The sequence below is a fragment of the Amblyomma americanum genome, chromosome 6, assembly GCF_052857255.1.
Source record: "Amblyomma americanum isolate KBUSLIRL-KWMA chromosome 6, ASM5285725v1, whole genome shotgun sequence".
NCBI lineage: Eukaryota > Metazoa > Arthropoda > Arachnida > Ixodida > Ixodidae > Amblyomma > Amblyomma americanum.
In genome coordinates this window covers 17509831-17535611 of record NC_135502.1, presented here as the reverse complement: position 1 = coordinate 17535611, position 25781 = coordinate 17509831, and the positions used below count along the sequence as shown (strand labels likewise).

The 25781-nt window shown below is 45.6% G+C and overlaps 1 protein-coding gene across 2 annotated transcripts in view; it reads right to left on the bottom strand.

Moving 5' to 3' along the window:
* LOC144136392 (synaptic vesicle glycoprotein 2C-like) overlaps positions 1-25781 on the bottom strand; it is a 176577-nt gene that overhangs the window by 84213 nt on the left and 66583 nt on the right. For both annotated transcript variants that reach the window (XM_077668675.1, XM_077668677.1), the window contains one exon: positions 24500-24608. The gene's annotated coding sequence lies outside the window, so the exon portion shown is untranslated. The remainder of the gene's footprint in view (positions 1-24499; positions 24609-25781) is intronic.

Here is a 25781-nt window from a genome sequence, read left to right as displayed (position 1 = left end):
CTAACATACAACCTTGATCAACAGTTGTCAGTGTTCAAAGCCCAGGTAATGTATAGTTTTGAGCATGTAAAAGCAAACTCATGATATCACTGTGCCTTATCATAGGTTTTAGTGTGAATTAAAAAACGCCGCGGCTGAGCCTCTATGTCGCTGCGCCCCCCTGCTAATGCTTGCACGTTCTGGGCTGAAACCCGGTGCTTATCAATGCGTTATACCAACGCAGCCTATACGTTACTCGATTCTGAGACCGTTGTGATTATAGTGGTGCCTGAGTGGTATTTGACCTCTCACGGGACATTACGAAAGGAAACATCGTCCCCCCGGACCAAGCAAAGCAAGTTACACAATGCCTTTCACGTTTTCTGATGATCGACGTGGGATGACCTTTCTTTCGCTTCCTCCTGTCTCGATTCCGAGCACTGCAAGGTATGTTACGAGTCAAAAACATATTGCTTCTGCAGCATGAACAGCTGCGCCAGATTTGCGCTTCTTTATTCTCCCAGCGTAAGCGCCAGCTCGCACTTTAGCGCACTCGGGTTGGGCATTGCAGCGCGGAACCAGACAGGCGGAATGCAATAACGCCATCGCGATTCTACACGCGCCCTTCGGAATCGCGGACGTGCTGTCGGGACGAAGGCGCCCTCCTCGCTGCGTCTGGGATCAGTCATAAGCTCGGCTGGCCGAGTGAGAGAGCGCGGCTTGCCGACAAGACTGCACGCTCGAGAGCGCAGGTGCGCGTTCGTGAGCGGGCCTGCAATTGCGGACAGGCCAGCCGTGAGATCCGTGCGATATTTCGTAGGCGCCTCGAGGCACAAGTGCAACTCGCGGATGATGAAACCCCGAAGTAGCACGCTTTTGTGATACACGTTGCTATAAAGGGTTACAGAGTATCATGCAGGTAAAAGGCGACGGCTTCTGAAAAACAGCCTTGCTCTCTCTCACTATGTTGGCGTTGCGGTGAGACAATGATAAGGGATCGAAGAATGCATTCTTGCTAATTGAAGTCTTTGGTTCGTGCAATACCTCAATGTGAAATAAAAGTTAAACCTTGGAAGCGGATTAAAATTTTCATTTGTTGGATCCTGTTAACGCATTTAGCTGCGCGAGTTGGTAATAGCCTCCTCACCTCATCTTTTTAAAGCCAACGCTACACCACACACACCATACAGAATAGTACACGGAACAAGACATAGGTGTTCTGCCTTGTTCAATGTAGTGTTCTGTATAGCGTGTTGCAGTCTACCGAAGTGTGCAGTGGTGCGCAGTACTGTGCAGAGTAGTGTTCGCTAGAAAAGACGAATTTAGAAATATTTGTTGGAACATAGCGCTGCAGTAAATGTTTATTTTGCCAGTGAATGATAAGCACTGCACATCACGCACGGCATGCTCCTGCAGTGTGAAGCTGTCCTCAACTCATTTGGGTGGCCTATTTTCTTTTCCTGCCGTTGGTAATATTCAGCACTTCCTTTCACCTAACCCCCCCCCCCCCCCCCACACACACACACACACACACATATCATATATATATATATATATATATATATATATATATATATATATATAGTATATATATATATTATATATATATATATATATATATATATATATATATATATATATATATATACTATATATATATATATATATTATATATATACATATATATATATATATATATAGTAATATATATATACATATATTGCTTCCTATATAAGTGGACGCGAAAGCACATTGCTGCTACTAATGAGGTCACCCCCCCCACCCCAGAACTAACGCATGTACTAAACGCGTAGCCAGCTACGCAAGCGGCAAAAACGCACCGCTAAGGTGCAAAATCGTTAAGCACGTTTTCTGGCATAATAGTTCGTCGTCGTCTTAGGCAACGCGCAAGAAAAACTGGCACAATAGAGAAACTAGAAACAGCTAGCAAAGCACAGAGATCGCCGCAGTTTATCTTTCGCCCTGTGCCCGAAATCTACATTCATCAAATGCACACGCCGCCTTCTCTGCGCACTTTTTATTGAGCATGGCCTAAAGACCTCTCCCTTTTCTACCGCCACCTTCTTTTATTCCCCCTCACCCGATGCGCGTTCCCTCTGTGGAATAAAAGGAGAGGCGGCGTTTCGGCGTAGGTGGTCCCGACCAGCGCCATCTTGCGACGAACATAATGGAATGCCCCGTTTATTAAAGGCAGCCACGCACGCCACACACACAGAGCCCGCCGCCTCCGCCGCACAGGACGTTCATCAATGCCACGTGGAGCCGGGCCAGAAAAGGAGCCGTGGCCCGTCTGTCTTCATCACCGCGCGGGGGGCCAGCGGCCATCGATCGCGGCTAGTCTGCACCTCTAATGACCGGCCGCTCGGCCTAGGGACGGGGACGGCAAACAGGACGGTCTCACTTTGCTCGCTCGGATTGCTCGCTGCTCAATTGGGTCTCGCTGATAACGAGAGCATATGGAGCCACTAACGGCGCCAAATGGTGCGCTGCAGAGAAAACGGCAGACGAATAACGAGACAGCGCCGGCGCAAGATTCGGTTCATGAACCTTTCGAGCGATATAAGTACCTTTAGTAGACACAGATCGGTCAATATCCGTAACGAAAAATGCGCGCGCGCACGCACGGACGCACGCACGCACGCACGCACGCACGCACGCAAGCACGTGCAAAGTAGAAATAAATAATAAAACAATGCGACCTTGATAACTAGAGGTAAGACTCGCACCGCAGGGAGGTAGGACGCCCGTCGACACGAAACGCTGGAGACTACATTGAAGCTGAAAGAACTTACTTATTTTGCATTATGGTACTTTTTTCTGAAGCGCAGGACAGTTAGTTTCCTTTATTGGTATCACAGGAAAACATTAATGTAGATAAGGCGTAAAAAGATTCAGCTTGTTGAAAACATCGAGTGGCAAGTTTGATGGTGGCGACGTTATTGAATGGTTGTGCACATTAGATAACGTCAGGCATGTCAGTTCTCAGATACCTAAAGCGAGATTTTTGAAGTATTGCGGTGATAAAGGTACAAAGAAATAATGCTGATGCCCCCTGTCTTAATCAGAAGGCGTGTTCTTGGACATTTAAAAGCACGAATGTGTGTTCCTAGCTAATTTAACTGCAATGCTAGCGAGGAAAGCAGTGATAAACTGTAGTCTAGCTGAAATAAGAAAAACAGAAATGGTTGTCCTGTACTTCTCGTGTAACAATGCAATTATCTCTAGGTGATGCTCTTAGTTCTTTTCTTTTCATGAAATGCAGAAGTGGTGTAAAGGACAATTCTCATTCGGCCACGGTCTACGAGTAGAGGCGTTGCAGACAAGCGAACGGCGCTGTGAAGCAGAGCGGGCGAAGGCTTCTGCGTACCAGAACAATCATTTCAGATGTGGCAGTATCGTGCAGCATAGATACTGAATAGTGAGATGCACTCCGTATTAAGGTTAGACGCCTTGTTTTGTCAGCGGTTAGTCTGCATCTGTGGCCAAGCACATGGCCTCTCTTTTCTGCAAATATGGAGCTCTGTTTGAAGATCTGTGTGGTTTGCACAGGACGACAGTGAGCGGAGCAAAAATCCCAGCAACCTTCGTGGAAAGCACTTACACAGCTTATTGACATTCTTGCGCGTAGATCCTACTTTTATGATGTCGTTAACAGACTTCCAGACCTGGGTGCACTAAGTGGAGTGGAGTGGTTGCTCAACCCATTCACTCCGCCCTCCCCCTCCCAGTTCCTCCTTCCAAAAAATAAAGAAAACTGCTTCCAACACTTGCCTAGAAAATCAATTGAAAGGCTAGGCACACCTGAATCTACACATGAGTGTGCGGTTGCGGAATCGACAGAGTAAAAGGGAGGTTTGCTCTTGCATTAACTTGAACTCATTTTTATCTGGTTTTCCTCTATCTTTCATTCCTTGCCTCTCTGGAACTTGACCGGAGGGTAGAACACAGAAACCGAGTTCTGCGTGAGCTTTTAAGTTGTTTTTTTTTTATCTTGCTTCTTGACAATGTCTATATCTGTCCGCCTCGCGGAGAAGATATAGATTATCGACTTTACTTTTGAGTTCAAGAAAAAAAAACACCAAGTACTTCTCATGAACTACAGGCTGTTATAAAAATAAGAGACAGGAAAAAGAGAAAATGACCGCTAGAAAGCTTTTGTTCCAAAACGAGTTCCGCAGGCGAGCGAAAAATGTTTAAAGGAGCCTTTTTTTTTCATTTTGAAAGAGCAAGGTATGCTCCCGCAAAAATAAAATTTGGATGAACTTCTCTGATGAGGTCAACAGGAATCATTTACCGGCACAAAAATCTGTGAGAAAATGATAGGCAAAAAGACAACGACATTTTAATGGTGGTCTGGGCCACGCATTGTGACATTGAAAAGAACACTGTTCAACCCAAGAGCAAGAGCAGATTAATGCAAAGCAGAAGTTTGAGGCTGCAAACACACGCTATCAGCAATATAAGCTTTGTTTTGATGCTTCTGAGGCCTGTAATAATTTTTTTTCTTTTAGCCGACTATAACACGCGGCCAGTCTTGAAGGGCGCGAGTGTTTTCTCTGCAGCTCGCTTTTCTTCACGAGGTGGCCGCAAGATTCACAACCATGTCCATGCACCCCCCCCCCCCCCCCCCGCCCCCTCCAGAAGAAAAGTTGCACGAAGCTATCGAGTTTGTATCTGCTTTTCGCGAACATTAGCACACATATTGGAAACATTTCCACTCTATGGGAAGGACATGTTCAACTGCCTGTTTTTTCGCCCGTGGGATGCAACCGAAAGGAGCGCGGTTGCATTTCAGATGTGTAAGCTGCTGTTTCTGGATGCTCGGGAAAAGACGCTTTCTCTTTTATTGCACATTCTTTGCTTTGCCACCTGTGATGCGCCGAAATGGATAGCGAAAGAAAAGGTTTCTTCTCCAGGACAGCTTCTAGAACTTTAGACGCACGGTTATAAACGAACCTAACCATTCCGAGAAGAAAGGGGCCATACTTGAGGTTTCGATTTACATTTCTTTGACGCAAATGTGTCCAATGTTTTGCCGCTACTGTGTGTCCCTTGAAAGTATCTTTGTCATTCCCATGTACTGCTCGAAAATAAATACATAACTAGTTTCGTTCTGTGAAGAACGGGATTCCCGAAGAAAAAAAGCTGTGAAAAGTAAAGACAAGCAGTGCCATGGATTTATGTGGTAAAAGAACCAACACTAAGTTCACTTGCTGCTTGAAGAAAACGGCAATTAACTATGAATCTTTAAAATGGAAGACTAGCGCATCATATAGATTCTATGAATTACCAGACCTCTGTTTTGAACAGATATGGCGAACGCACCTGAAGGGGTTAACTAGTGACATCAGTTTTTTTTTTAATGACAAAAAAGTTCGAGAAGTATTTTTTGAAAAGACGTAGAATTTTTTCAGATATAGCTAAAGAAAAACAACGCCAGACAGAAATATCTAGTGATAATTCGGTAGCTGCGACTCAGCTGCAATTCAGATTCTAGGCGCCTTGTGCTACAAAAAAAAAAAAAAAATGTTGGACACACTAAAACTAGACGCTTTCAGGAACCAGCCGAATTGTTGCATGCGCTGCTTTGTCATAGGCAACCTCTTTCTCAGCCCACATGCGTACGAGAAATGCGCTTTAAGCGCGGTGAAAGCGAGTGATTCCAAGATTACAACGTCCCGACGTTTGTTTTGTAAATCTGACGTTTGGACACGCTGAAAGCGTAGAAAATTTGATTCCTGTTAAGACAACGTACGCCCTATGGAGAACTTGCGCTGAAGTTTGCGGTGCCGATTACAGCGCCATAACACACTGCCTAGCGAGAAGAGCAAGCAGTTTTGGGTAGTACTATTCGTACTTTTCCACTCCACCTTCAGGCGCTTATTGGCGTGAGCCTCCGCGCTCTGTCGAAAGCGCACGTGCCGTGCATCAGCTATCTGAGCTACGCCGAGAGAAGCTAGGCAACGAATGCTGTCAGCCAAACGCAGGTATCTAATCGCGCAGAGTGTGTTCTCGCGTTTGCAGCGGTCCGAGCGGCTGACAAAAGCAGTTTTGAGTCACCGAATGGAACAATTGTAGTAACACCTTGGCAGCGCAGGTTGCCCATACTGAGCTAGTTTATAATTATTGGGCTTACTTTATATCCACGACACCTACCCTACACAATAACTTTTATTAAGTTTATTTCCCCCGTCCAATTGTTTTGGGCGGCATAAAACGCCACGGGGAGTCCAACAAGCAGCATATAAATGCAAACGCATGACATACTCGAAGCGTGTACAATTAAAGACCTTTCTTTGCCTGGCGTAGTTTGTAATTACTACTTTTTTGTTGTAAGCAGAGAAGAATACGGCTAATTTATTTCTAAGTTGGGAAGTTTCCTTGCTGTTAGGCTGTCGCTTGCCGTCCCGCAAGCTAGCTTGCTTTCCCACGCTTACTCGGCACTACAACCCGAAGTTTTTCTTAGTTCTTACGAATTCACACAGCAACGCACTTGACTGCCCTTCTGTTACGCGAGACAAGCTCTACGACAGCCTCCGTTCTGCGGCTGTCAAAAACACGCCACATGCCTCGGGGGAGTGGTAAGACGCTGAAAATAACAAACACGCCAATGAAGAAACGAACAAGAGCTCGAAGCCGCGTCTTTTCTGCGTCCGTAGACGTTGTGTAGGCAGCCTTTGATTTTATCTCGACGTAGACGCGATGCTTGACGACTTACCAAAATAGCGCCCACGTCCGAACGAGCTTTGGCATTTTCTTCGCGTTATACATGCACTGGGCAGACCGGCGCGGGGCTGCCTTATGCACCGTACCTTTATACGCGGATGGATTTTTTTTTGTTCTTTTGCCCCAGCAAAGGGGCTGCGTGTGGGGAAAAACTTTGCACTCGACAACTACCGTCACGAGAAAAGGAAGGTTATCAATAGACAATTATCCAGTGCACCTCGCGGTAGTCCAATAGGGTTCTGTCGGTTGCGTGGCGGCAAAGAAGCGTTTGAACGTTCGTTGCGATGGATAAAGACCAGTGAAGACTTAGGTAACCAGGTGCGCAGGTGCACAAAACGAGGCCGGCTGTCCATGAAAAGTGAACATTAGCTTGCTTCATTTTAGCTGCTGCTTGCGCACATAGTCGAAACGAACTAGCTCGTACGCTGCTCCTTTGAATGGTACATCAGTCCAAATCTTTGGCTCGCGTGCGCGACGGCCGCTTTTTCTGCGCTCCAGCGCTTTGCGACGAAGCATACTTGCTGAAAGCTCAATATTAAGCACGGGCTTTGTGAGCCTGTGCTTAGATTTGATATTTTCGTTTGCTCCGTCATAAGCTGGAGCAGCACGAAAAATGCGGCCGTCACGCACTCCAGCTAAAGGTTTGGCCCGCTGCACGTGCCGAAGAAAAATCGTAGAATTTAAGGGATGTCTTGGTTAACAGCACTGACTGGAGCCAGCGAAAGCTGTTTCAGTTTGCACAAGCGAACAGCAGGCGGTCCTTGATGCACTAAAGCAACTTCCATGTTTGGATTGCCATTCTGGCGGCATTAAAAATAGCAGCAGAAAGAGAGGCTGCGCGGTGTCGCTTGTCCTATTTTCGACTGTAGAAATCGAATTTCAATTTAGGGTACGGGCAAAAACGTCCTCATGATGAGATCTGTGTGTGGGTTAATGGGCTCTTAGTTGTAGAAACTACACGGAGTCTTTCATTACGAAGCACGTCATATCACAAACGCAATTTAAGCACGTGAAAATTGATCGGCTTGTCATGACGCACAGCCACTGTATCCTGTTAACATTGTCTCTAAACTAAATTAATAACAGTAAAAACGCCACGGAGACTATCTAGAGCAGAAACGTACTCACTCATCGCATACTTATAAGTATTAGCCGCCGGAGGGGCTCAGTGGTTATGGCGCTCAGTTGCTGACCCAAAAGACGCGGGTTTGATCCCGGCCGCAGCGGCTGAATTTCTTCAGAGGCGAAATGCGAGAGGCCTGCGTACTGTTCGGTGCTAATGCACGTTAATAAACGACACGTGATCGAAATTATTCGGAGCCCTCTACTATGGCGTCCTTCATAGTCTGAGTCGCTTTGTGACGGTAAACAGCATAAAAACCACAAGACCAAAAGCATTTTTCTACTGCGCGCATTTTAATGTTGCGTGCAAAGGCAAAGCAGCGATTGAGAGCTATAATCGAGAGAACGATATAAGAAAAACGTTCCTCTTCGGAAAAAAAAAATGTGTTCGACAATGAAGTTTTATGAGGGCCCTTCACACTGCTCTAGACGTAAAATGTAGATCACCCCATTTGCATTAAAGCAGGAATTGACCCCTGACACCTTACTCATTGTTTAATTAACCATTTAGCTCCCAGACCAGAGCTGTACTCCTTATAGGGGCCTTGTACTAATATCGCCAATAACTAAATGACATTCGTCGCGCGTGATTCTATTTCCTTGCATTACCAAAGGTTCATCCATCGGTTTCTCTTTTTAACAGTAGAACGCAAGTTGCAAAAAATATAGTCTTTCGGCCTTTGTCATGCATCTAGCTTGGCACACTTGATTTAAATTTAAATTAGGTGGCGGCGACGTTCCTCGGATACGAGCTTTTTTCTTGAAGCAATTAGAACAATGGCGAGGGTCAAGGCATCGAAGTTGTCTCCAAGAGCGAGTCTGGCGTAATTGCTGAATGCGGAACGCATGGCGAAGACGCAATACGCAGGGCTCGCGCGTGGCAACGCGTTAAAACCGAAAACCCACCACCCATGTACTTCCGCGGTTCCCGTTATTTTTTACTATCTGGGATTCGTGTCCTTTCAAACAACTCAGAGAAAGGCCACGCAAAAAAACGTGCACGTGGTGCGAGGGCTCCCAATTAGGACTCTGTGCAACGCACTGCTTCGAAATATAAAACATGTAAGTTGACATTTGAACTTATGAAACCTTGTTCGCGCTAGTATGAAGCAACCTGATATTTGGTTACAAAATACTGTGCATTTCAGAACCTTCGATCTCATAACTGTAGTAAGCGTGGAGGAAGCTGCTATATAAGCGACATTTATCTGAAACTTTTGCTTTAATAGCAAGCAGGAAGACATCCGACGATATATTTCCAGAATTAAAACCGAAAAAAAAATGAGCAAATGAAGAATACGAAAAATTTTGGCACATTTTTATAGAAAATAACTTGTGATTCAAAGGGTTAAAGAGATTTGTTTGAATGTTAGGAGTGTGAAAGAACTAACATGGCTACCATACAGACATTTAAAAAGGAAGAAGTAACGAGGATACAAAAATGTGCGTCAATAACTGAAGGCCTACGCATATCGCGCTTTTATTTCTCAACTCCCAGATTCACAGTTCCCGCCTTTCGTTCCGCGTTACTCGTCGCACGTCCCACGCATGCCGCTCATACACTCGGACACTGCGTCATGCTTGCCGTCTTCTCCTCGTTAATGACGGCCATTAGTCCCGCGTCCGCCGCCTTCACCGCCGCGTTATTCTGCACGCGGATGTTCCCACTTTGCACTCAGTGAGGCGGAGAGATTTGGGGCAAACAGAGGTTTTCGCTTGCGTCTCGTTTCTTTTTTTTTGTGCGTCGCCTTTGCGGATGTCTGGCGCGTTCTTAATTCGTTCCGTGCCCAGACTGCTAATTAAGTGCCGCACACAATGCCGCGTGTGTATGCACTGGAGTCCCGCTGATTGCCAGCATCACCCCCTCCTCTACATTCCCGGCCTGAGCCTAAATCATGCTAATCATCTATTCTAAACAGCACGCTGAGGCGACTCAACGTCAACAAACTTCCTCCGATTCTTTTTTACGTGCTTGTTTTTTCTTACGTTTTTTCTTCTCCCCTTTACCCTACACGGTGATGGAAGCACCGAAAAGCTGGCGATTACACGGCAATGCATGGTAGGTGCGTAAGCCAAACGAGGCGGTGAAGAGCTTAGGCATCGTTAATGTTGCATCACGAATCCTGATCCACGATGTACACATGCAGAAGCCGCCTTCTGCGTACAAGTTCAAAGTGATAACACTACACGGACTGTGGCGCAAGCTCTGCATCAAGCACGGGCACGTCACGCTGACACGTGACATAAATAAATGGCGACCTCGCTGCTGCTTTGATTACGGCTGCGCGCGTGAAATTTTGTGAGTTTGATGATACTGCTTGGCACCAGGCTTCAGTTCATTTAATACTCGTTGCCTGTCATTGCTTGCCCCAAAGCTCGAATTACATAAGGATTAGCAACTCTTACATCCAAAGGCTGAAAAAAAAAAAACTCAGTGCCTCTGCTCGCTTGATGATCGCCGTAAAAATGGCGCTTCAGACTGACGTCGTGACCTGAAAGACAGGAGAATCTTTGTCACGGAATGGAGTTCGAGCCTCCCTGTGTTAACGGACCTCTTTCCTGTGTGCCCTATCAGTTTTTTTTCACAGCAGCGCGTAAACTAAGGTCTCCATGCATAAGCTTTACAAAGAACATTGATTTTTGGCTAGACCCTGATTTGCTTTCTTTTTTTTTTTAATTTCATGCACCATGGACGCATCAGTATTCTTTTCATGTATTCAAAGCACTGAAATTAGTGCTCTTTTTGTGTATTGTAAAAATGAGTTCCCTATGCATTGCTTGATTGTGCTTGTTCATGCGCATAAAAAAAGCTTATTCTGTCGACTTAAAACCTGTACACAACGTGTAATTAAAGAAATAAGGCTAACTCAATACAAATACCGTATACACTCGCGTAAGGGCCTCGCTTGAGTAACCAAAAATAGCATCCTAAAATATGAAAACAAATGTAGCGCAAAATATTCTCCTCGCCAGGCACATCCCGCGGGGAACTAACAACCAACACAGTAACCGAACCTTATAATAAAATGGAGGTAAGATTGATTTAGACAATGCATTTGGCAGCGAATCAAACGGGAAAACAGGCAGTTACAATGAAATATCTTCCTAAGGTAGACTGCCGGCCTCTCATGATCGAAATTACGCATATGTTAAGGACAGCAGCTAAGTTCGTTGCCGGCGTTAAATAAGAAGCGCGTTATGCGAAACTTAGATCGCTAGGCGGCATAAGCAGCGTCTATCTATTTTCTGCAGCCATTTTTTCGTGGTCGGCATAACGCGTGCGCACATATTCTGCAATATGGTACGTTCAAAATTAATATTAAGTCGAGGAAGAGTCTTTCTTTGTATTCTAGCCAGTAACGCCGCTGAAAAAAGTAGCAAAATGAACAATATAAACGGCTCTCTTTAGAAATCGCAGCTAAGTTTGCTGCAGGTTAAAACAGTATTTATTAACGGCGATCCCTACCATGGCTACCGTCCACATTTTTGAGTGGGTAAGCAGTACTCAGTGAAAGACTGTGGCCTCCACAGCGCTCAATTCCCCTGAGAAAAAAAAGAGCACAAGAAGATGTCTACTCGCAGTTGATTGAATTCCTGATGCACTATTTGAAAGATTTGTACGCGACGTTGACTAACGTTAAAAAAAACACATAACATGGCAAGTGCTGCGGTAACGCAGCTACTTGCCGACGAGTAAAATAGAGCTACGCTGAGAAAGACTAGGTTTTTATTTATGAGCGCTGTCCAAGTCATTGGCTCACTAAGGCGAGTCAGTCTTTTAGCTGCGCTGACGATAGCCAGGCACTCCTGGAGAAAGGCTAAGGGGAGGAGATAGGGTGGGTATACAGGGCGACAGGGCAAGCAAAGAGAGAGAAGTGTACATATGCACAAGAAGCGAAACATTGGGGACAACAGAGTCAGAAAAGAAAAAAATCGAACTGGGCGCGAGCATACATGATTCACGCATTAATGCGTACAGAAATTTGATGAACCGTTTAACTATTGGATGAGAACCGAAAAACTCCCATAAAGCTGAAAAAAATTACTGAGCTTTTTTTTTCATCTCCGAGCTGAAATAAGATATTACCGTAAAGTTCAGAATATCTGTGGAAAGAACCGCTAATGGGATTGCTGCACCTCCGATGGCAAGTTAGGTGCTGACCGCTTTTTAAGCCGCACTAGCGGAGAGCTCAGGTGCGCGTAGACGCCGTCTCTAACACTAAGCACGGGCCGTTCCAATCTACAAGACTGCTTGCCAACGCTATACGCGCACTTGTCACTAAATCTGGCAAAAAGAGCCACGATAGCTAAACTGTGTTCCTAACGCTCCTGTCTCCTCGGCTCTGCGACGGAGGGCAGGGAAAGCGAATATTTCTTCGCTACGTTACGGCAGGCGGAAACTCGGTGGAACAGTTCGCACCGCTGGCGCAGATTCTATTAGCATAATCAGGGCGGATGCACGCCCGCTCCTGTGGTTGGCGATAAGCTCTTAGTGCCGAGAGAGAGAGAGAGAACGCGAGAGCCTAGCCTCCACCTCAATGCTCGCTTGATGCTCGGGCACGGTTGGTCCTGATTCCGGTGAGTCGACTACGCGCTGATGCGTTCTAAATGAACTCAGCGGCACGCCTGATTGCACTGCACCCCGGAGGCCTGCTTGGGTAAACAAACAAACAAGCCGGACGCTGTCGGTAACGCTCTTCTCGAATTGCTGAGGGAGGCTCGAGCAAAACAAATTGCGCAGAACATTTGGCATAGTTGGCGAACCGGAAAGTAGTTCTCAAGGTTAAAAATTATGAGGAATAATTATCACTTCACTGGGTTATACAAAAGTGTTGCAAAGAGAAAGATCTGGCACCCTTCAGGGTGATGTTGACATACGAGTTAATGTCTGCCTTGACGCCGCAGCATAAGAAGGAAGAAATATACAGCTCAAACTGGTCTAGCTTTTATGTGAGCAGTGTGTGTTGGAGTCTCATTTTGTGATCGAATAGCTGGTAACTGGTTTCTATTCTATACTCTTCACCTTAATTCTGCCCTCCCGATGTCATTAGCAACGCGCCCGTCCAAACCAGCCTGCGCACAACGAAGCTACAAGTAAGCGAACCTCATCACTGGGTTATCTTTTCGTTCCATTCATCTTTACAAAAGTATATATACACTGCCTGAACCCCTCCGTTCGCTGGCGGTGGAGTGAAAGCATGGTGCACAAAATGCTTATATCTCTTGCCAATCTACTGAAATTTTAGCCATAATTAGTTTTTATGTTGGCTTTGCCGCTAAGACAGCATGCTTGAGACAAAGCACGCTATACAGGCGGCAATGACGGAGGTTTTGAAGACGCGAGCCTAACGAGTCGGGCGAATCGACATTCAGGCGAAAGCAAGCCCGGAACGGAAGTGCCCAGTAGTATTAATAATAATAATAATAATAATAATAATAATAATAATAATAATAATAATAATAATAATAATAATAATAATAATAATAATAATAATAATAATAATAATAATAATAATAATAATAATAATAATAATAATAATAATAATAATAATAATCTTCGTCATCATCATCATAACTAACAGAAGCCCAGCGAAGCCCTGCTCGTTACCTTTCAGTGTTCTTCGTTTTGAAAAGCAGTGGAAAAATTGCCAAATACTCTTTACGGAGGCTATGTGCCGAAACAATCATAACAGTTGTGAATTTTTGGTGTCAGGTAGAATATTGGTAGGCGAGCACAGTTAGACGATATCTATACACATTAAATTCAATGCAGTGTGTCAACTGCTTCTAGGACTTAAAACTTCAATAAGATAATCTTGAAATAAGAAAGATAGCTTTGAGCATGCTATGCACGAGAAAGCTATGGACATCTTGTGGATTACTAAGCCAAATAAGCCTGATTTTGTACTTTAAGCTGTTATTGCTCTAAAACCAGGCTGTAACATTGATCCTGTCAGTTTACAAAATTTTGTCTTGCACCTACGTACCATTACTACTGAAAGTATCAGAGTGGTGCCGTTTGCTTATTGAAACAAGCGATAATCTTGACCTGGGGCATGAGTCGTGAACATACACATTAAATAACAGTAGTGAAAGCAAGAGGCCCTGCGAATCCCCCAGGAAAAATGGAGCCCCGAAATACGACCACTTAGACCTTGTGGGACAATATGCTACGATGAACAGAATCAAATGCCTTCGAGACATCTAATCACACAGAGGACACCATATGTCTTGGTGAAAAGATTCATGCAGCCAGTAAGAAAAGTCCCTTAAAAGTATATTTTTACTTCAGCCACCAGTAAGGCAATGGTGTAGCGCAGTGAAGACACTGAGCTCAGTCAACGAACTATTTATAATATTTATTATTGTGCAAATAAACTTCTGGATGATATGCGTAGCACAAGAAATCGTAGATATGTCGCTACGGCACACCTCGAAGTAGACATTTCTACAAAGAACAAATAACCCTGTCTTGAGCGCGAGAGGCAACATTTCGCGTTGCAGGAACGCTTTGAATAGAAACAATAAATGTTTCTTGATTGTGACCGACTAGAACGCTGTCTATATTCACATGTCTGGGTTTATACTGAAAAAAAAATAGACGAAGCACAGGCGGCGTCATTACCTGAAGGTACGCCGAGTTGTTAGAACTAACGACGGACTTGAACAAGGGCGGTCTCGCCGACTAATGATGTTCAACAATGTAAAAGTGCGTGTTATAGCAAGATGCTAGGAGAACAGGGTGTGATCTAAAGTTTTCTCAAGTGAGAGGAACAATGCCTTTCCTATAGAGCAAATGAAGGTACAAGGTTTCGTCATGCCAATCAGAGCTTAAGTTGATTGTTTAAAAAATTGCATTTCTTTTGAATAATAAAGAAGTACCTGCTGCAAAGCCCCTTGGAGCTGTGACCGATGAAAACCAGGGATAAGAATTAAGCCAGCTTAAACCGTGCTGCCATCTTTGTGATGCAATGTAATATCAGCAAATGAAAATGTCAGTTTTTAAAACGATAGAAAAGTAAGAAAACATTGCAAGACCCCATTAAATTATTGTACCAGTAGATTGAATTACACACACATAACAAAAATAATGAGATAAAAACTTATATCTGAGTTAACAGCTTAGGTTTTTATTAGACCTCGTATGAAAAGTACTTTTCTTTTAGCAAACACCGCGCACAACTCATCATTCACAGCACGGTCGCGTAAGGACGCGGGTTGTGTCCAGAAAGACAGAGCCCATGCTAAATATAGAACGCTTCATACAGAACAGATCGTAACGAGCCACCTTTGTTAGCTTAGTAGCGCAATTGCGAGCAATTCTAATGAAGTGTACCTGCAATATCCAAGGTAACTGGGAAAATTCTTTATCAATAGCTATCTCTGAAACTGCATCATCGCTTTCGGCTTACAAGCGCGTTCTATACTAAAAACTATTGCAGCCACTATCTGCCTATTTTCTCAAACATGCTATAGACTAGCAGTTTTAAACGAAGACAATAGGAGTGAAACGTTATAGTGAATATATCTGTTTATACCTGTGCAAAAAGCTTGATACTCTATGCAGTGTTTTTTGTACCGGTGAATGACTGAAAACAGTTTTTGATCGCAGAAATATCCGTTACTGCATCAAATTTACAGTATAGGCCATCCTCAGAATTCTGCACAGTGATGTAAAGGCTGCGCTGTCCCTAACTTGGCAGCCAATGATTTCGGGAAGAAAATCGGCAAAGAGCAATACAATTTTTCTTGAATGCGGGCACCTTTGACGGAACTCTAATTGAGTTTGCAGCATTGCAACTGGAGCCAACCAAGAGTTGAAAATGCCAACGTTTCAGGACAAACTTGGTCCTTTCTTCAGGGGTGCATAAATGGCCAGCACGCATCAGGCAGGAGACTTCACTTCTCCGCATTCATGTAACGGAGGCCAATCACGTAGGTCGAGGGCGGAGGGTGGAGTCTCCAGGCATGTTCGTGTTCCCTTTAATGCTTTGGATGTGCCACGTTTCGAGGTGGAGCTTATAATATAGATTAAGCTCCACGCCCAGCACGCTGGCTCGTTAGAAAGCAGTTCTGTGATCAAAACGTTCGCAGTGTTTGACCAGGCCACTCCATTCGGTGCTTTGTTAGAGTCTCTCGCTCAAATTCTTTGCCTCGTCTTTGTATGAGGCGGGTAATCCTGTACAGCGCACCTTGGTGCTTCTCTTTGGTGGCGCGATCTTTCGGTCGCGCTAAGAAGCGGCCGTGCATCGACGTGGGTTTGTGGGAAGCGCAGATGTTCTGCTTTCGCAGTGCGCGTGCTCGCTGGCGCTCCTCGCATCGCTTGCAGCGTGGTACCTTACGTGAGGGGCGGCAGCGAGCCACGGGCACGCATTCTGCGCAAGCAGAACACCTGCGCTTCCCACAAACCCATGCCAACGCTCGGCCGCTTCATACCGCGACCGAAAGTCCGTGCCACAGAAGAGAAGCAGCAAGGGGCGGGATCTTGCTTCGCGTGCCCCATTTCGCATATCGGCGATACAAAGAATTTGGCCGAGGGATTCCCACCATACAAAAACGGCAACCGTAAGACGCACAGGAGCCGAAGTAATTTGTCTTAAAATACGGCTGCTGTACAACCAGGGACGTCTAATGTGTGTTCCACCTTAGGCGAAAACACAGAGCGGGAAAATGCCACTTTCATGTAAAGGTCGCACCCTGTAAAGATCTCGAAGAAAAGCGCAACCTTTTGACGAGCGTATGTGGTATTTTATGTCTTGGTCGTGGCTCGTAGGCCACTTAAACGAAATGGAGCGTTCCTTTAGAATCAAATATACTATATTTTCTCTCAACTGCTTTTGACCAGTTTTAGACTGAAGAAGCCAAATACTCCCAGTTGTAGATATATCGGCGGTCTGTACTAAAGCACGAATAAATAAACCTCTAAACCGGGTGAGATACACTTCGCTCATGTTTACTGAAGTTCCCAACCACGGAAGAGGCCTGCCATTAAATCCTAACTACCGCTATGTGGCGCACGGAAAATGCAACAAACTTGCAATGACACGATGCTTACTCTAAGCCTCATCTGGCGAGCTTTAATATCAACACCGGAAGCCTTCCGTATAATATCTCGGCAGTTTGGTTTACATTAAAGTACAAATACATGTACTAAACTGCACATAGTGAGCATGGTTGATATTTTTTGAAGTCGGCTTACAACCAATGCTGCCACTTCGGCATATGTTTTTCGAGTGGTCTGCATGTTATTAGTTTCTGGAGTATAGTGCACGAACCGTTCTTCTCTGTGCATCATAATATGCTCGCGCATGGCTATTTAAGTAGGTGGTTGCGCGGTATTACGAAAGGGCGTTATTATACGTCTCATACCACCGACTTCCGGTTATTCGGTTACACGGTGACCGTCAAATAAGTATCAGCAATTTGATATTAAACCCAGCCTAGCGTTCTGAAAGAGTCCGTAGTGTTGGTTTCACTCTGCAGCAAGTTGCAATCGTCGCTTGAATGACGCTTCAATATGCGAGTTTCTGGGCCATTCCTGCGCCGTTCGCCGTTGTCATGTTCGAGGTATTACCCTACCGGATGGAAGTGTGTGCTCAAAACAGCCGACACAAACTACGTGTGTGTAATTTTCTACGCGAATCCCGTCTTCGCGGACAAACCTTGTGTTTCTTTTTGTACCACATGACATCTGGAGAGAGAGACCGGAGCTGATGTGCCGTAAGAATTCAGAAAGCACAATAAATTTAGTGTTTAGTAGTGGAAAAACAAAATAATATTTTGCATGCTTTTTGCACTCGCTTAAACTTCCGTTTCAATGGATACGCGGAGTCAACAGACGGGAGTCAAGAGAGAGAGAGAGGTGAAAGGTGAGCCGTAGGGATGACTGACTGTTTAGCTACTGCCCATTGGAGAAGGGAAAGAAGGAAAGAAAGACAGTACCAATGGTTAATGGTGAGCAGAAAAGAGAATTTGCATATGATATAAAAGCACTTCATTCATTTTTAAATTTGTGGGATGGCAGCTGTGAGTTGAAACCCTTGCTGCTTAAAACCGAAACAACGCCCAAATTGCCCGCAGATAAGTCGAAGCCTCCAGTCAAGGTAAATGATATTACTTTAGGCCCCCTGGTTAGATATAATGCTGCATGCGCAGGAGGAGCAAGATAACTGAGTGAAAGCGTGGGTATCGTTGTGAGCTATACTATACAGTGCTACGCAAACACTATCGTAGAAATACCGTATATATGCGGAGCCGCAACCTATTTGCACTGACCCTAAAAATAAGTTTCAAAAAAGTGCTGGAAATATTTTGAGCTTTAGAAAGTGTATATTACCAGTTTCTTAATTTACTGCATGGAAGCGTGCGCACAAATTTTTTTTGAGCGAGAAAATAGTCCTGAAATTCATCATACTACTTGACGGAAAGGGCGATAGCATGAAGTGGAGGCGAATCTACAGATAGCAATGGCAGGTACAGTTCAAAGATAACGCGGTGCCAACATGTGCATCTTAAATAGTTAAGGCGGCCGATACTCACTAGCTTCTTCTCATTTGCTTTCGCAAATTTGTGGTTTGAGGGTTTAAAAATCTGATCAAAGACGTAATTTAAAGGTAGTCTCAAAGAAACCGTTGCACTGGTATTCATTTTTGCCTTCCCGGCAGCCACCAAACGAAGCAAAACTTCCGAAAGGATTTACCTTTCTGCGCCTACTCAGCGATTTCTATATTTATTTAGATGAACTTGGGAACTCTGGATACGTGCTTCTTTTATACAAGCTACGCGCAACCGACGACGCGTTGAGCATGCCACATGTAAGCCGTTGCTCGAACTGTTGCTTTTGCAAAAGGCTGTGCAAAGAATTTCTTTTCTACACCAAAATAACGGAGTTAGACGCACTCCTATCGAATATTGGGGCGCGTCACATCGAGAAAAAAATGCGTTCTTCACTTCGAATTTTTGTTTACGTCCAGAACAACCAGGTTCTTTTCACCATGGTGCTAGAACATTTTCACTGCCCTACCATCCCCTCGTTGATAGTTTTCAGGAAAGAGAGAGATAGAGAGGAAAAAAAGCAAAGAGACACAATCGGCCGCTGTTATTTAGGGCTGCGCGCTTTCTCCCATTCCTGAAGTGGATCGATTTTTTTTACGTCAAAGACGACGCCAGAGCTGACGTAGAAAAAAGAGAAGCCCCGATGCCAACACGCCAGCCTAAGCACCTACGCGAAGTCGAAACGGCTAAAGAAAGCAGAGCACGAGCAGCCGCACAGTGCTTTTCCATTTCCTCTTGCGCCACACTCCTCCCGCAGAGCGTAACGCTCCGAGAACCGGCTAGACCCGGCTAGGCTTGGCTGGGCTCGGCTTGGCTCGGCTTGGCAGCAGGAAACGCAAGTAAATTGGTTTCTCTCGCGTTTTCTTGCTGACCGCCAGGCTTGTCAGCCTCCCCCGCCGGCGCGCCAGGCCTCGTGTCGCTTTCGTCATTCTCCAATTTTTTCTATCTTTCCTGCCAAGCATCTGTGCGTGCCGTCCGAAATCCGATACTGTCTCGGTGAAATTGAATGAGTGAGATTCCGTTGTTACGCACCCTTTCTCTACAGCCCGGCGCTCTGCTTCCCTCACGGGATCGCGGGCATTGTTACGAAGTGCGGTCGAAGCTTTTCAGTCAGACGCGGGAAGCCACTCCGCCGGTTCAACTTTCGGATATCAGTGTGCGGCCTGCATCCGCTTGCATTCCGCTGCGCAAGAGAAGTCTAACCGTGTAGAGTGAAATCTGAGAAGATGGTGACGAAAACAACAGCAAATTCAGACCATGTTCAAGCAGTATAAATGCTCAGCTAATGATGGTTCTCAGTTAATTTTTTTCACGTGCTGCATTCTCAGAACGCATAGTTTCAAGGAAAGCTTTACTGGGTCACTCAGGATAACTCAGTCCAAATATTGTTCAAGGTAAACATTGATTCTCCGGCTATTTCTTGGTCTTTTGTTTTTTCCCGGCAGTAAAAGACTAATTTCTGGTTTAGAAAATTAAACTAAAAAATTTTAAGCATTGGATAAAAATTCGTGACGTCTACATCGGGAATGACTCGTTACAGCCATTTTTAGGTGAATGGAGGTGCAGCATAAACTGTGAGATCCGGGCAAAAATTTCGGTTTGGACGCTTGCGAAATGGGCTCGTGATACCGAAACCACTATTTTTCTTTTTTTTTCTTTTCTGGCTTACAAAAGCTATGTCTTCGGTGAGACCGGTCTCATTGCAGTTAAAATTCGGCAGTATAGAGATAAAGGCCGACTTAAATTTCTTCTCAGTGTCCCTCTAAATACTATTTTGTGCTTTCAAAAGCCACTGTGAAAGCTTGTGTCTATGCTGCGCAATTTATGAATACACTAATAATGCTAACAGTAACCCATTCTACAGAAGGCAGTAGCAGCAAACGCTTGCACGCGTTGTTGCAGGAATGGTCACACAGAATTCAGGAAACGCAGCTGCCTGGTTTGTGGTGGTTACATACAAATATGACAGGCGAGGAGGCACGCGCAGTGAGAACTATCCACAGTCCGCAAAATACGCGAGAGAATGTGAAAGAGGTAGGCGTTGGTTTTCAGAGAAACACCTGGGATTTTCGAACCCTCGTCGCTTCGCCACTACCTGAGAACATCGCCTGTAAAAATAAGTACTATGACTAGCCACATTATATTCAGATACGGAAGTCCAACTGATTTGTTCTTTCGTCGCTCGATTGTGTCTGTTTTACGGTGACGAATTTGCTCGAGCCGGCGCTTAACCTCCCTGTCTATTAAACACAACATACTGTTCGCTGTGTTCCTTCTAGAGTGATCGAAATGAAAAGCAGCAGCCCACAATACTTGCGGATTCGTCAGAGCAAGCACAGCCGATACATGACGAACTCTCGTTCGTTAACAAGATAAAGGATTCCGACACGCAACTGGTACGCTGTGAACCAGGTGCGAAAGGGATAACCGGGAGTGTCATCTGCTTTTGCGTGCCAAGCTCCTATAGGTCCACGTCGAATAAGTGACATGTCAGCGTGTCATGAGTCCATGACCTACGGCCTGAGATCCCGGGCAGGAATGTGCTCTGTTGATTTCATCCAATAGTCTGTGCCCGCACTGTCGACTCATGGCAAGCCTGCAGGAGAGGCCCTCCTCTGAAGTCAGTCGAGAACGTCAAAGGAGCAACCGTCTTTAAATCTCCTGCCCTTTGTCTCACCCAGTTCGTATCTTTCGCGCGGGCCTTGCCTTGCCCACACCTTCCTCGTGCGTATCCTTCTTTTAACACAGCGCCTACAAGTCCCGCTGCTTGGTATTCCAGTAAACGTTCTTGCGACACACACCACGATTGCTGCTCCCGCATTCCTCATACTAGGTTATGGCTTAAAACCTGTAAAAAGCATAACAAAGCAACACCTGCCAGCTCAAAGGTAATTACGAAACCGCGTTCGCAAACACTGCTTTCCCTCCAAATTCCTTCTGCGCCATCTACTCTGCGCAACCTCTGCTACACGGCGCTTTTGAAAGCCTTTCGGCACAAAGTGAAAGTAGAGTGATCACGCCGACGCAAGACCGCTTGAAAGCGCGCGCATGTGAAATCAGGCCATTGTGTTTTTGCCTTTCTCCGCAGCAAACTCCAGGAGAAAAGCAAAGGGAACAGCCGTGGGTTGTAGCAAGGAGGAAAGCGATAAAAACTATTTGAAATAAGGAAGCAGAATGGAAAGCTGAGCTAGCTTCTTCTATAGCGAGGGGCGCAAAACATGACGAGGGGCGTAGACAAGACGCGCTACAATGCGGTACAAAGCAGCGCTGCTCCTGAGTAAAACAACGTTCATCGCAGTTTACAGTGAAGTCGACTTTTTTTTTTTTTGGCAGACTGTGGCTTTTACCCGAAGCGGCTGTAGTAAGATTGGGCGTCTCTACCGAACACGGTTCATTCTTTCTTCAGGTCTTAACACCGTACGCTACACGCAGGAACAGAGCGAGACCGTTAATGTACAGGGCGCCTCAAAATTTGCCAGGCCACAAGCTCTGCCCGTGTTGTGGAGCATTTACGATGCCCCAAAGGTTATCAGGACAATTATCCTCACCCTTGAGAACCACGATATCTTCATAACCTTCTTAGGTGCTAGAATGTACTGCTATAAAGCCGACCCTCTGGCCTGAAAATTTTTTGCGTAGGCTGTATGTGTACGAGCGATGTTGGCATCCAACATGAAATTTTCCGCACAAAAAAAATTATGTTATAGACCGCTCCTTTCCACTCGAGTGTCCTGCAGTCTACCACAGTAATAGGGTAGGTATTCAAGCCGGGCGTTCTGAAAGACAGACTAAATATTTGTTTTCACCACCGGCTAACATACAAGAGCATTTAAAGAAAAATGCAGTAGGGAGAACAAGTTTTCATGCGAACTCCAATCGGTTTGGAGAGAGGAATACTTAACCGTCTTGTAGTAAAATTAGTCCCAGAAATATTTTTCATTGCGCTAGACGCAGTAAAGTCAGTAGCCACGCTCTACGCTGTGAAACTTCACTATAAAGAAAGAAAAGGGAGTACCTGCAACCCGAGCTATGTTTTCTATAAATCAACCTCCGCTAGAAAAAATAAAAAGAAAAGGTGCGCGGAGAGCGAGCATCCCTTTCTCCCAACGCTCACTCGATCAGATCAAACAAAGCTAAGTGTAGAAGTCGCAGCGCAAAGTCCTGCAGGTGCGTTTCCATTGTGAAACAATAGCGCAACGCGGTGGGATATAACGCAAAGGGTTGAAAGAAAGTAACCTCTCCGATGAAGAAGGTCAAGTGAAAGACAGCGAGGGAGGACAAAGACACAAAGAAGAGCTTAGATAAGCAACGCTCGGGCCGCCGGTGGGAGAGGGTGTGGCAGCAGGATAAAGGAGGGCAGGGTGGGAAGGTGGGAAGGTTGGAAGGCAGCAGCCTTCCAACGGACGCCGCCGCACTCAACGGTGCCCCCGATTTCCCCTTCGCTCCTCCTGCACCGCGGGGCCCTTAACTAGATGTGGCCGGCAAAGTACCGAGCGCTGAGCTCCGCTAGAGAAACTTCGTTACGGGGCTCCGACTTTTCTCTGCAACGCCGCAGAGATGCTTGGCTGGCTGTCCAGGCCTGCTCGGCACAGGCAAGCTCTGACGGGTACAGCGCCCCACGGGGTGGATTTAGGAAGGCTTTCTTTGTTCCGCTTCGTGACGTCGTTGTTGTTGATGTTGTTTTCTAGCCGTCGCCAGAGCGCGGGAAAAGTTGCCTGGCCCTCAAAACGAGGTGACCACAATTAGAGGCCGGATTTCCCAAGCTGGATGCAATCTTCTTTTTACCTTTTTTTTCTTTGTGACATGTACGAGGTGCCTAAGCGCCGTCTTCCATAAGTGGTAACAAAAATGTGCACTTGGTTTCCTGTTCGCGAATGTTCCTCCTTCGAACCCAGGTATTAGGCTGCTGTCTGGACATCTGCCCGCATGTGGGGTCGTTAATTTGTAAGCGTTTTTGAAAGGAAGTGTGGTAGCAAAAAAGTTTTTCAAAAATATATTACTGTCAGTTTTGGTTTATTTACACGCGAATTGCGGATTCTATGCTGGTCCGCGGCGCACTTTTTTTCTTCTCGGTCATTCGTGTTAAATGTACTCGTGCACGATATTACAGCCATCGCGCACAGATAATAAAAAAGATGTCACCACTCGCAATCTGGCTAATGAGAGGTGCGCTTCTTTAAAATGGTTCTGTAGCGTAATAGATAACGCAGGAATTACGTGTGATGTGTGTTCTGCAGGGTTTGCCTCCTGGGGTGCGAGTTTTTATTTTGCGATGAAATTGGAAGAGGTTACTTTCAAAATAAGAGTTGAAATGTACTACGCATGACTCTCGAATACAGTCCCCACTAGCGGCGATACAGCTCGGGCGCCAGTGTACTAAACTCTGTGGTGGATGAATGAAACACGAAGCATGATATCGCTTGGGAAGAAGCGGCAATTATCGGCCGTGAGAAAAACTGGATGTCACGCCAATATCTGGAGTCTTTGTTTATCCAGACAACAGATCAGACGCTCAACCGTAACATCGACAATCTACCGCCCTCGTACGCTAGATGCCTGCGACGATTAGCACAACGTACTTAAGCTTTGTGTGCGAAATTTTTCCATCAGTGAACAAGACTTCCGTGTGGAAGTCGAAACGTCCTTCCATCTTGACAACACCTTTTGGTCGGCGCTTCGTTATTTTCGCCAATGCGGTTAGCTGCTTTGCGTCACTCACCTTTAAAGCTGAGACCACATCATCAAAGTTTGCTCTGTTTCCTAAGATGAGGGAACATCTGAAGAGAAAGCACTTTGAGTCCTACAAAGAAGTAGCCAACGTAGTGCACCATGGGTTAACACCACCCACCTCATCTTTGACTTTCTGTTACGGCTTGCAGAAATGTGTAGACTGACGGCGGAGGGGCTTCTCAATAGAGAAATAGGGTATCTCGTACCTTCATTTGAATGTAACGCCACTCATGCCCATTATTTCACAGAAGACTTACAGCTCAGCAGGAAAAACTTACTTAACAGTTCTCGCACCAGGCTTAAACACAACGTCTGCAAACATTTTTGTTAAAGAAAATTGCATAACACACACGGAGCCGCCACGTACCTTTTGTTGATTATATGCTGTCAGGACTGCTGCGATGCGCTGAGCCAGGCGTGAATAGAATGTTTGCGTAGCCTTGACCTAGCGCCCGGTACGGCATTCAGCTTTCTTCCTGTAAAAAGTAGAAAATGTAATGCATCTGCAAACTTGAAATGATTCGTTCAGTGAACACTTGCATATATATGATATGAGGCATTGCGCGAAAAACGCTTTCCTGTTTATTCGGCCGCAGAGGAAAACCCAACTTCTCGCTGAATTGTAGGGTCGCTCCTAAATGCCAGGCTTTCTGTAAAATTGACTCTACAAAGGTCTAAATACGTATAAACCTCCAGCTCCTGAAATGTTACGCAAAGCGATTTTTTCTTTCAGCGTCGCCATCTGATCGGTAGCATAAACTTCTTAAATTTATGGAAAAAAAATAACTTACTGGCTACTTCCTTGAATACAAACTCGTATGCATTCATGCAATTAGAGCTCACTGATAAAGTTCTTTCGAGCACAATTGAGCCCAGCTGAACACTTTTACCGGCAGGTGCGACGAATCCGTATGTAGCGGCGGGTTCGTGCCTCAGAAAAGTAGCCCAACGAGTCGCCCTCGAAGATGCTTCGCACGGCCATAACACCACGAGGCGTACGTCGATCCTATTCAAGGCGAACTTCTCCTCCGGTAGCACAGAGGTGGAGCGATGAGAACGGCGGTGGCGCGTTCTCTGCCGAGAAAGTCTGCCAAGTTCCCCCTTTTTGTGACCGAGGTAGACTGCAAGTACTCGAGACGGTGGCGCACAATAAAGGAACCGCGAATAAAGGAACATGTTCCCGGTGCAGTGGGCCAAGGACGACGCGGGAGACGCAGCCTCCCTCTATTTGCGCGTCCCGGCGGCGTCTGAGTGGAAGGAGCCATCCGGCTAAGTAAAAGGGCTCGCCGTGAACTCTCGGGGATTGGCCGGCGTCGCGCACTGAATGGGGAGCTCGAAGTGGGGAGAGTGCGGTCGCGGAGCATGGAGCCAACCCAGCTAATGGGTTCCTCTTCCCTTCCACTATGTTCACGGGAAGAGCGCTGTATAAGAGTTATAAAAGGGGGAACGGTAAAGAAGGCGCCGGCCAGTGGGGCGTGCGCACAAAAGAACGTCCAAAGGCTCAATTATGTGAAATGCTGGAATGTTTTTTTCATGCTTTTTTTGGTCCATGAGAGATAACAAAACGCTAATGAAACAGCCTAGACGCCGGTCGAAACGTAAGTTGGTGGACTTTGAGTCACCTTTCTTTCAGTTCGTACTGTTACGAA